The sequence below is a fragment of the Oncorhynchus kisutch genome, unplaced genomic scaffold (genome assembly GCF_002021735.2).
Source record: "Oncorhynchus kisutch isolate 150728-3 unplaced genomic scaffold, Okis_V2 scaffold1642, whole genome shotgun sequence".
NCBI lineage: Eukaryota > Metazoa > Chordata > Actinopteri > Salmoniformes > Salmonidae > Oncorhynchus > Oncorhynchus kisutch.
Window position 1 is genome coordinate 41,465 of NW_022263587.1, and position 8,023 is coordinate 49,487.

At 36.3% G+C, this 8,023-nt stretch overlaps 8 non-coding genes across 8 annotated transcripts; all 8 read left to right on the plus strand.

The window, feature by feature from the left end:
* The first annotated feature begins 405 nt into the window (after positions 1-405).
* Positions 406-478, plus strand: trnav-uac (transfer RNA valine (anticodon UAC)). The gene has a single exon. It is a non-coding gene; the product is annotated as a tRNA-Val (tRNA).
* A 932-nt stretch (positions 479-1,410) lies between these two features.
* Positions 1,411-1,483, plus strand: trnav-uac (transfer RNA valine (anticodon UAC)). The gene has a single exon. It is a non-coding gene; the product is annotated as a tRNA-Val (tRNA).
* Positions 1,484-2,415: 932 nt separating this feature from the next.
* trnav-uac (transfer RNA valine (anticodon UAC)) lies at positions 2,416-2,488 on the plus strand. The gene has a single exon. It is a non-coding gene; the product is annotated as a tRNA-Val (tRNA).
* Positions 2,489-3,420: 932 nt separating this feature from the next.
* Positions 3,421-3,493, plus strand: trnav-uac (transfer RNA valine (anticodon UAC)). Its single transcript has one exon. It is a non-coding gene; the product is annotated as a tRNA-Val (tRNA).
* A 931-nt stretch (positions 3,494-4,424) lies between these two features.
* trnav-uac (transfer RNA valine (anticodon UAC)) lies at positions 4,425-4,497 on the plus strand. Its single transcript has one exon. It is a non-coding gene; the product is annotated as a tRNA-Val (tRNA).
* Positions 4,498-5,428: 931 nt separating this feature from the next.
* trnav-uac (transfer RNA valine (anticodon UAC)) lies at positions 5,429-5,501 on the plus strand. The gene has a single exon. It is a non-coding gene; the product is annotated as a tRNA-Val (tRNA).
* Positions 5,502-6,430: 929 nt separating this feature from the next.
* Positions 6,431-6,504, plus strand: trnav-uac (transfer RNA valine (anticodon UAC)). The gene has a single exon. It is a non-coding gene; the product is annotated as a tRNA-Val (tRNA).
* A 931-nt stretch (positions 6,505-7,435) lies between these two features.
* On the plus strand, positions 7,436-7,508 carry trnav-uac (transfer RNA valine (anticodon UAC)). The gene has a single exon. It is a non-coding gene; the product is annotated as a tRNA-Val (tRNA).
* The last annotated feature ends 515 nt before the right edge of the window (positions 7,509-8,023 follow it).

The following is an 8,023-nucleotide window of genomic DNA, read 5'->3' on the forward strand; positions in this document are numbered from 1 at the left end:
AAGTTTGCTTTACACACGAATGGTCCCCGATTCGAAGCTGGGCGGAAACAGTTCTCTATGACAAATCCATTAAGTACTGTATTTGTAACAGAGAATAGTTGTTCTAATAAATGCCTTACTTTGGAAATTCGAATACATGCAATAAATATTTGTAAAATGCGGTTTACTCCTTGCTGGTAATTAATGCAGCAGTTTCTGTAGTGTAATGGTTATCACGTTCACCTTACATGCGAAAGGTCTGTGGTTGAAAAACTGATAGAAACAGTGATCTTTGACACATGCAGTTAGTGCTGTATCAACAACAGAGAATATATGTTCTCATGAATGGCTTTTTTTGGAAATTGGAATACATGCAATGAATATCTGTAAAATTTGGGTTACTCCTTGCTGATAACACTTGCATCAGTTTCTGTAGTGTAGTGGTTATCACGTTCGCTTTACACGCGAAAGGTCCCTGGTTCGAAACCGGGCGGAAACAGTCATCTTTGACACATGCAGTAAGTTGTGTATTTATAAAAGAGATGAGTTGCTTTCATAAATACCTAATTTTGGAAATTCAAATACATGCACTGACTATAAGAAAATTAAGTTTACTTCTTGCAGGTATCTCAAGCAGAAGTTTCTGTAGTGTAGCTGTTATCACGTGCACTTAACATGCAAAAGGTCCCTGGTTTGAACCTCTGTGTAAACAGCACTCATTGATACATTCAGTAAGTACCATAGTTGAAACTGAAAATTCAATTTTTCATTAATGCCTTCTTTTGGGAATCAAAAGATTCCATAGCGTAGTGGTTATCAAGTTCACTTAAGACGCAAAATGTATACTTTTCGATGCTGGGCGGAAACAGACGTCTCTGACACATGTGAGAAGTACTGTATTTGTAACAGAGAATTTTCATAAATGCATTATGTTGGAATTTCGAATTCGTGCGATGAATATATGTAAAATTTGGTTTACTCCACAGTAATAATTCTAGCAGCAGTTTCTCTAGTTTAGTAGTTATCAAGTTTGCTTTACACACGAATGGTCCCCGATTCGAAGCTGGGCGGAAACAGTTCTCTATGACAAATCCATTAAGTACTGTATTTGTAACAGAGAATAGTTGTTCTAATAAATGCCTTACTTTGGAAATTCGAATACATGCAATAAATATTTGTAAAATGCGGTTTACTCCTTGCTGGTAATTAATGCAGCAGTTTCTGTAGTGTAATGGTTATCACGTTCACCTTACATGCGAAAGGTCTGTGGTTGAAAAACTGATAGAAACAGTGATCTTTGACACATGCAGTTAGTGCTGTATCAACAACAGAGAATATATGTTCTCATGAATGGCTTTTTTTGGAAATTGGAATACATGCAATGAATATCTGTAAAATTTGGGTTACTCCTTGCTGATAACACTTGCATCAGTTTCTGTAGTGTAGTGGTTATCACGTTCGCTTTACACGCGAAAGGTCCCTGGTTCGAAACCGGGCGGAAACAGTCATCTTTGACACATGCAGTAAGTTGTGTATTTATAAAAGAGATGAGTTGCTTTCATAAATACCTAATTTTGGAAATTCAAATACATGCACTGACTATAAGAAAATTAAGTTTACTTCTTGCAGGTATCTCAAGCAGAAGTTTCTGTAGTGTAGCTGTTATCACGTGCACTTAACATGCAAAAGGTCCCTGGTTTGAACCTCTGTGTAAACAGCACTCATTGATACATTCAGTAAGTACCATAGTTGAAACTGAAAATTCAATTTTTCATTAATGCCTTCTTTTGGGAATCAAAAGATTCCATAGCGTAGTGGTTATCAAGTTCACTTAAGACGCAAAATGTATACTTTTCGATGCTGGGCGGAAACAGACGTCTCTGACACATGTGAGAAGTACTGTATTTGTAACAGAGAATTTTCATAAATGCATTATGTTGGAATTTCGAATTCGTGCGATGAATATATGTAAAATTTGGTTTACTCCACAGTAATAATTCTAGCAGCAGTTTCTCTAGTTTAGTAGTTATCAAGTTTGCTTTACACACGAATGGTCCCCGATTCGAAGCTGGGCGGAAACAGTTCTCTATGACAAATCCATTAAGTACTGTATTTGTAACAGAGAATAGTTGTTCTAATAAATGCCTTACTTTGGAAATTCGAATACATGCAATAAATATTTGTAAAATGCGGTTTACTCCTTGCTGGTAATTAATGCAGCAGTTTCTGTAGTGTAATGGTTATCACGTTCACCTTACATGCGAAAGGTCTGTGGTTGAAAAACTGATAGAAACAGTGATCTTTGACACATGCAGTTAGTGCTGTATCAACAACAGAGAATATATGTTCTCATGAATGGCTTTTTTTGGAAATTGGAATACATGCAATGAATATCTGTAAAATTTGGGTTACTCCTTGCTGATAACACTTGCATCAGTTTCTGTAGTGTAGTGGTTATCACGTTCGCTTTACACGCGAAAGGTCCCTGGTTCGAAACCGGGCGGAAACAGTCATCTTTGACACATGCAGTAAGTTGTGTATTTATAAAAGAGATGAGTTGCTTTCATAAATACCTTATTTTGGAAATTCAAATACATGCACTGACTATAAGAAAATTAAGTTTACTTCTTGCAGGTATCTCAAGCAGAAGTTTCTGTAGTGTAGCTGTTATCACGTGCACTTAACATGCAAAAGGTCCCTGGTTTGAACCTCTGTGTAAACAGCACTCATTGATACATTCAGTAAGTACCATAGTTGAAACTGAAAATTCAATTTTTCATTAATGCCTTCTTTTGGGAATCAAAAGATTCCATAGCGTAGTGGTTATCAAGTTCACTTAAGACGCAAAATGTATACTTTTCGATGCTGGGCGGAAACAGACGTCTCTGACACATGTGAGAAGTACTGTATTTGTAACAGAGAATTTTCATAAATGCATTATGTTGGAATTTCGAATTCGTGCGATGAATATATGTAAAATTTGGTTTACTCCACAGTAATAATTCTAGCAGCAGTTTCTCTAGTTTAGTAGTTATCAAGTTTGCTTTACACACGAATGGTCCCCGATTCGAAGCTGGGCGGAAACAGTTCTCTATGACAAATCCATTAAGTACTGTATTTGTAACAGAGAATAGTTGTTCTAATAAATGCCTTACTTTGGAAATTCGAATACATGCAATAAATATTTGTAAAATGCGGTTTACTCCTTGCTGGTAATTAATGCAGCAGTTTCTGTAGTGTAATGGTTATCACGTTCACCTTACATGCGAAAGGTCTGTGGTTGAAAAACTGATAGAAACAGTGATCTTTGACACATGCAGTTAGTGCTGTATCAACAACAGAGAATATATGTTCTCATGAATGGCTTTTTTTGGAAATTGGAATACATGCAATGAATATCTGTAAAATTTGGGTTACTCCTTGCTGATAACACTTGCATCAGTTTCTGTAGTGTAGTGGTTATCACGTTCGCTTTACACGCGAAAGGTCCCTGGTTCGAAACCGGGCGGAAACAGTCATCTTTGACACATGCAGTAAGTTGTGTATTTATAAAAGAGATGAGTTGCTTTCATAAATACCTATTTTGGAAATTCAAATACATGCACTGACTATAAGAAAATTAAGTTTACTTCTTGCAGGTATCTCAAGCAGAAGTTTCTGTAGTGTAGCTGTTATCACGTGCACTTAACATGCAAAAGGTCCCTGGTTTGAACCTCTGTGTAAACAGCACTCATTGATACATTCAGTAAGTACCATAGTTGAAACTGAAAATTCAATTTTTCATTAATGCCTTCTTTTGGGAATCAAAAGATTCCATAGCGTAGTGGTTATCAAGTTCACTTAAGACGCAAAATGTATACTTTTCGATGCTGGGCGGAAACAGACGTCTCTGACACATGTGAGAAGTACTGTATTTGTAACAGAGAATTTTCATAAATGCATTATGTTGGAATTTCGAATTCGTGCGATGAATATATGTAAAATTTGGTTTACTCCACAGTAATAATTCTAGCAGCAGTTTCTCTAGTTTAGTAGTTATCAAGTTTGCTTTACACACGAATGGTCCCCGATTCGAAGCTGGGCGGAAACAGTTCTCTATGACAAATCCATTAAGTACTGTATTTGTAACAGAGAATAGTTGTTCTAATAAATGCCTTACTTTGGAAATTCGAATACATGCAATAAATATTTGTAAAATGCGGTTTACTCCTTGCTGGTAATTAATGCAGCAGTTTCTGTAGTGTAATGGTTATCACGTTCACCTTACATGCGAAAGGTCTGTGGTTGAAAAACTGATAGAAACAGTGATCTTTGACACATGCAGTTAGTGCTGTATCAACAACAGAGAATATATGTTCTCATGAATGGCTTTTTTTGGAAATTGGAATACATGCAATGAATATCTGTAAAATTTGGGTTACTCCTTGCTGATAACACTTGCATCAGTTTCTGTAGTGTAGTGGTTATCACGTTCGCTTTACACGCGAAAGGTCCCTGGTTCGAAACCGGGCGGAAACAGTCATCTTTGACACATGCAGTAAGTTGTGTATTTATAAAAGAGATGAGTTGCTTTCATAAATACCTAATTTTGGAAATTCAAATACATGCACTGACTATAAGAAAATTAAGTTTACTTCTTGCAGGTATCTCAAGCAGAAGTTTCTGTAGTGTAGCTGTTATCACGTGCACTTAACATGCAAAAGGTCCCTGGTTTGAACCTCTGTGTAAACAGCACTCATTGATACATTCAGTAAGTACCATAGTTGAAACTGAAAATTCAATTTTTCATTAATGCCTTCTTTTGGGAATCAAAAGATTCCATAGCGTAGTGGTTATCAAGTTCACTTAAGACGCAAAATGTATACTTTTCGATGCTGGGCGGAAACAGACGTCTCTGACACATGTGAGAAGTACTGTATTTGTAACAGAGAATTTTCATAAATGCATTATGTTGGAATTTCGAATTCGTGCGATGAATATATGTAAAATTTGGTTTACTCCACAGTAATAATTCTAGCAGCAGTTTCTCTAGTTTAGTAGTTATCAAGTTTGCTTTACACACGAATGGTCCCCGATTCGAAGCTGGGCGGAAACAGTTCTCTATGACAAATCCATTAAGTACTGTATTTGTAACAGAGAATAGTTGTTCTAATAAATGCCTTACTTTGGAAATTCGAATACATGCAATAAATATTTGTAAAATGCGGTTTACTCCTTGCTGGTAATTAATGCAGCAGTTTCTGTAGTGTAATGGTTATCACGTTCACCTTACATGCGAAAGGTCTGTGGTTGAAAACTGATAGAAACAGTGATCTTTGACACATGCAGTTAGTGCTGTATCAACAACAGAGAATATATGTTCTCATGAATGGCTTTTTTTGGAAATTGGAATACATGCAATGAATATCTGTAAAATTTGGGTTACTCCTTGCTGATAACACTTGCATCAGTTTCTGTAGTGTAGTGGTTATCACGTTCGCTTTACACGCGAAAGGTCCCTGGTTCGAAACCGGGCGGAAACAGTCATCTTTGACACATGCAGTAAGTTGTGTATTTATAAAAGAGATGAGTTGCTTTCATAAATACCTAATTTGGAAATTCAAATACATGCACTGACTATAAGAAAATTAAGTTTACTTCTTGCAGGTATCTCAAGCAGAAGTTTCTGTAGTGTAGCTGTTATCACGTGCACTTAACATGCAAAAGGTCCCTGGTTTGAACCTCTGTGTAAACAGCACTCATTGATACATTCAGTAAGTACCATAGTTGAAACTGAAAATTCAATTTTTCATTAATGCCTTCTTTTGGGAATCAAAAGATTCCATAGCGTAGTGGTTATCAAGTTCACTTAAGACGCAAAATGTATACTTTTCGATGCTGGGCGGAAACAGACGTCTCTGACACATGTGAGAAGTACTGTATTTGTAACAGAGAATTTTCATAAATGCATTATGTTGGAATTTCGAATTCGTGCGATGAATATATGTAAAATTTGGTTTACTCCACAGTAATAATTCTAGCAGCAGTTTCTCTAGTTTAGTAGTTATCAAGTTTGCTTTACACACGAATGGTCCCCGATTCGAAGCTGGGCGGAAACAGTTCTCTATGACAAATCCATTAAGTACTGTATTTGTAACAGAGAATAGTTGTTCTAATAAATGCCTTACTTTGGAAATTCGAATACATGCAATAAATATTTGTAAAATGCGGTTTACTCCTTGCTGGTAATTAATGCAGCAGTTTCTGTAGTGTAATGGTTATCACGTTCACCTTACATGCGAAAGGTCTGTGGTTGAAAAACTGATAGAAACAGTGATCTTTGACACATGCAGTTAGTGCTGTATCAACAACAGAGAATATATGTTCTCATGAATGGCTTTTTTGGAAATTGGAATACATGCAATGAATATCTGTAAATTTGGGTTACTCCTTGCTGATAACACTTGCATCAGTTTCTGTAGTGTAGTGGTTATCACGTTCGCTTTACACGCGAAAGGTCCCTGGTTCGAAACCGGGCGGAAAACAGTCATCTTTGACACATGCAGTAAGTTGTGTATTTATAAAAGAGATGAGTTGCTTTCATAAATACCTTATTTTGGAAATTCAAATACATGCACTGACTATAAGAAAATTAAGTTTACTTCTTGCAGGTATCTCAAGCAGAAGTTTCTGTAGTGTAGCTGTTATCACGTGCACTTAACATGCAAAAGGTCCCTGGTTTGAACCTCTGTGTAAACAGCACTCATTGATACATTCAGTAAGTACCATAGTTGAAACTGAAAATTCAATTTTTCATTAATGCCTTCTTTTGGGAATCAAAAGATTCCATAGCGTAGTGGTTATCAAGTTCACTTAAGACGCAAAATGTATACTTTTCGATGCTGGGCGGAAACAGACGTCTCTGACACATGTGAGAAGTACTGTATTTGTAACAGAGAATTTCATAAATGCATTATGTTGGAATTTCGAATTCGTGCGATGAATATATGTAAAATTTGGTTTACTCCACAGTAATAATTCTAGCAGCAGTTTCTCTAGTTTAGTAGTTATCAAGTTTGCTTTACACACGAATGGTCCCCGATTCGAAGCTGGGCGGAAACAGTTCTCTATGACAAATCCATTAAGTACTGTATTTGTAACAGAGAATAGTTGTTCTAATAAATGCCTTACTTTGGAAATTCGAATACATGCAATAAATATTTGTAAAATGCGGTTTACTCCTTGCTGGTAATTAATGCAGCAGTTTCTGTAGTGTAATGGTTATCACGTTCACCTTACATGCGAAAGGTCTGTGGTTGAAAAACTGATAGAAACAGTGATCTTTGACACATGCAGTTAGTGCTGTATCAACAACAGAGAATATATGTTCTCATGAATGGCTTTTTTTGGAAATTGGAATACATGCAATGAATATCTGTAAAACTTGGGTTACTCCTTGCTGATAACACTTGCATCAGTTTCTGTAGTGTAGTGGTTATCACGTTCGCTTTACACGCGAAAGGTCCCTGGTTCGAAACCGGGCGGAAACAGTCATCTTTGACACATGCAATAAGTTGTGTATTTATAAAAGAGATGAGTTGCTTTCATAAATACCTTATTTTGGAAATTCAAATACATGCACTGACTATAAAGAAAATTAAGTTACTTCTTGCAGGTATCTCAAGCAGAAGTTTCTGTAGTGTAGCTGTTATCACGTGCACTTAACATGCAAAAGGTCCCTGGTTTGAACCTCTGTGTAAACAGCACTCATTGATACATTCAGTAAGTACCATAGTTGAAACTGAAAATTCAATTTTTCATTAATGCCCTTCTTTTGGGAATCAAAAGATTCCATAGCGTAGTGGTTATCAGTTCACTTAAGACGCAAAATGTATACTTTTCGATGCTGGGCGGAAACAGACGTCTCTGACACATGTGAGAAGTACTGTATTTGTAACAGAGAATTTTCATAAATGCATTATGTTGGAATTTCGAATTCGTGCGATGAATATATGTAAAATTTGGTTACTCCACAGTAATAATTCTAGCAGCAGTTTCTTAGTTT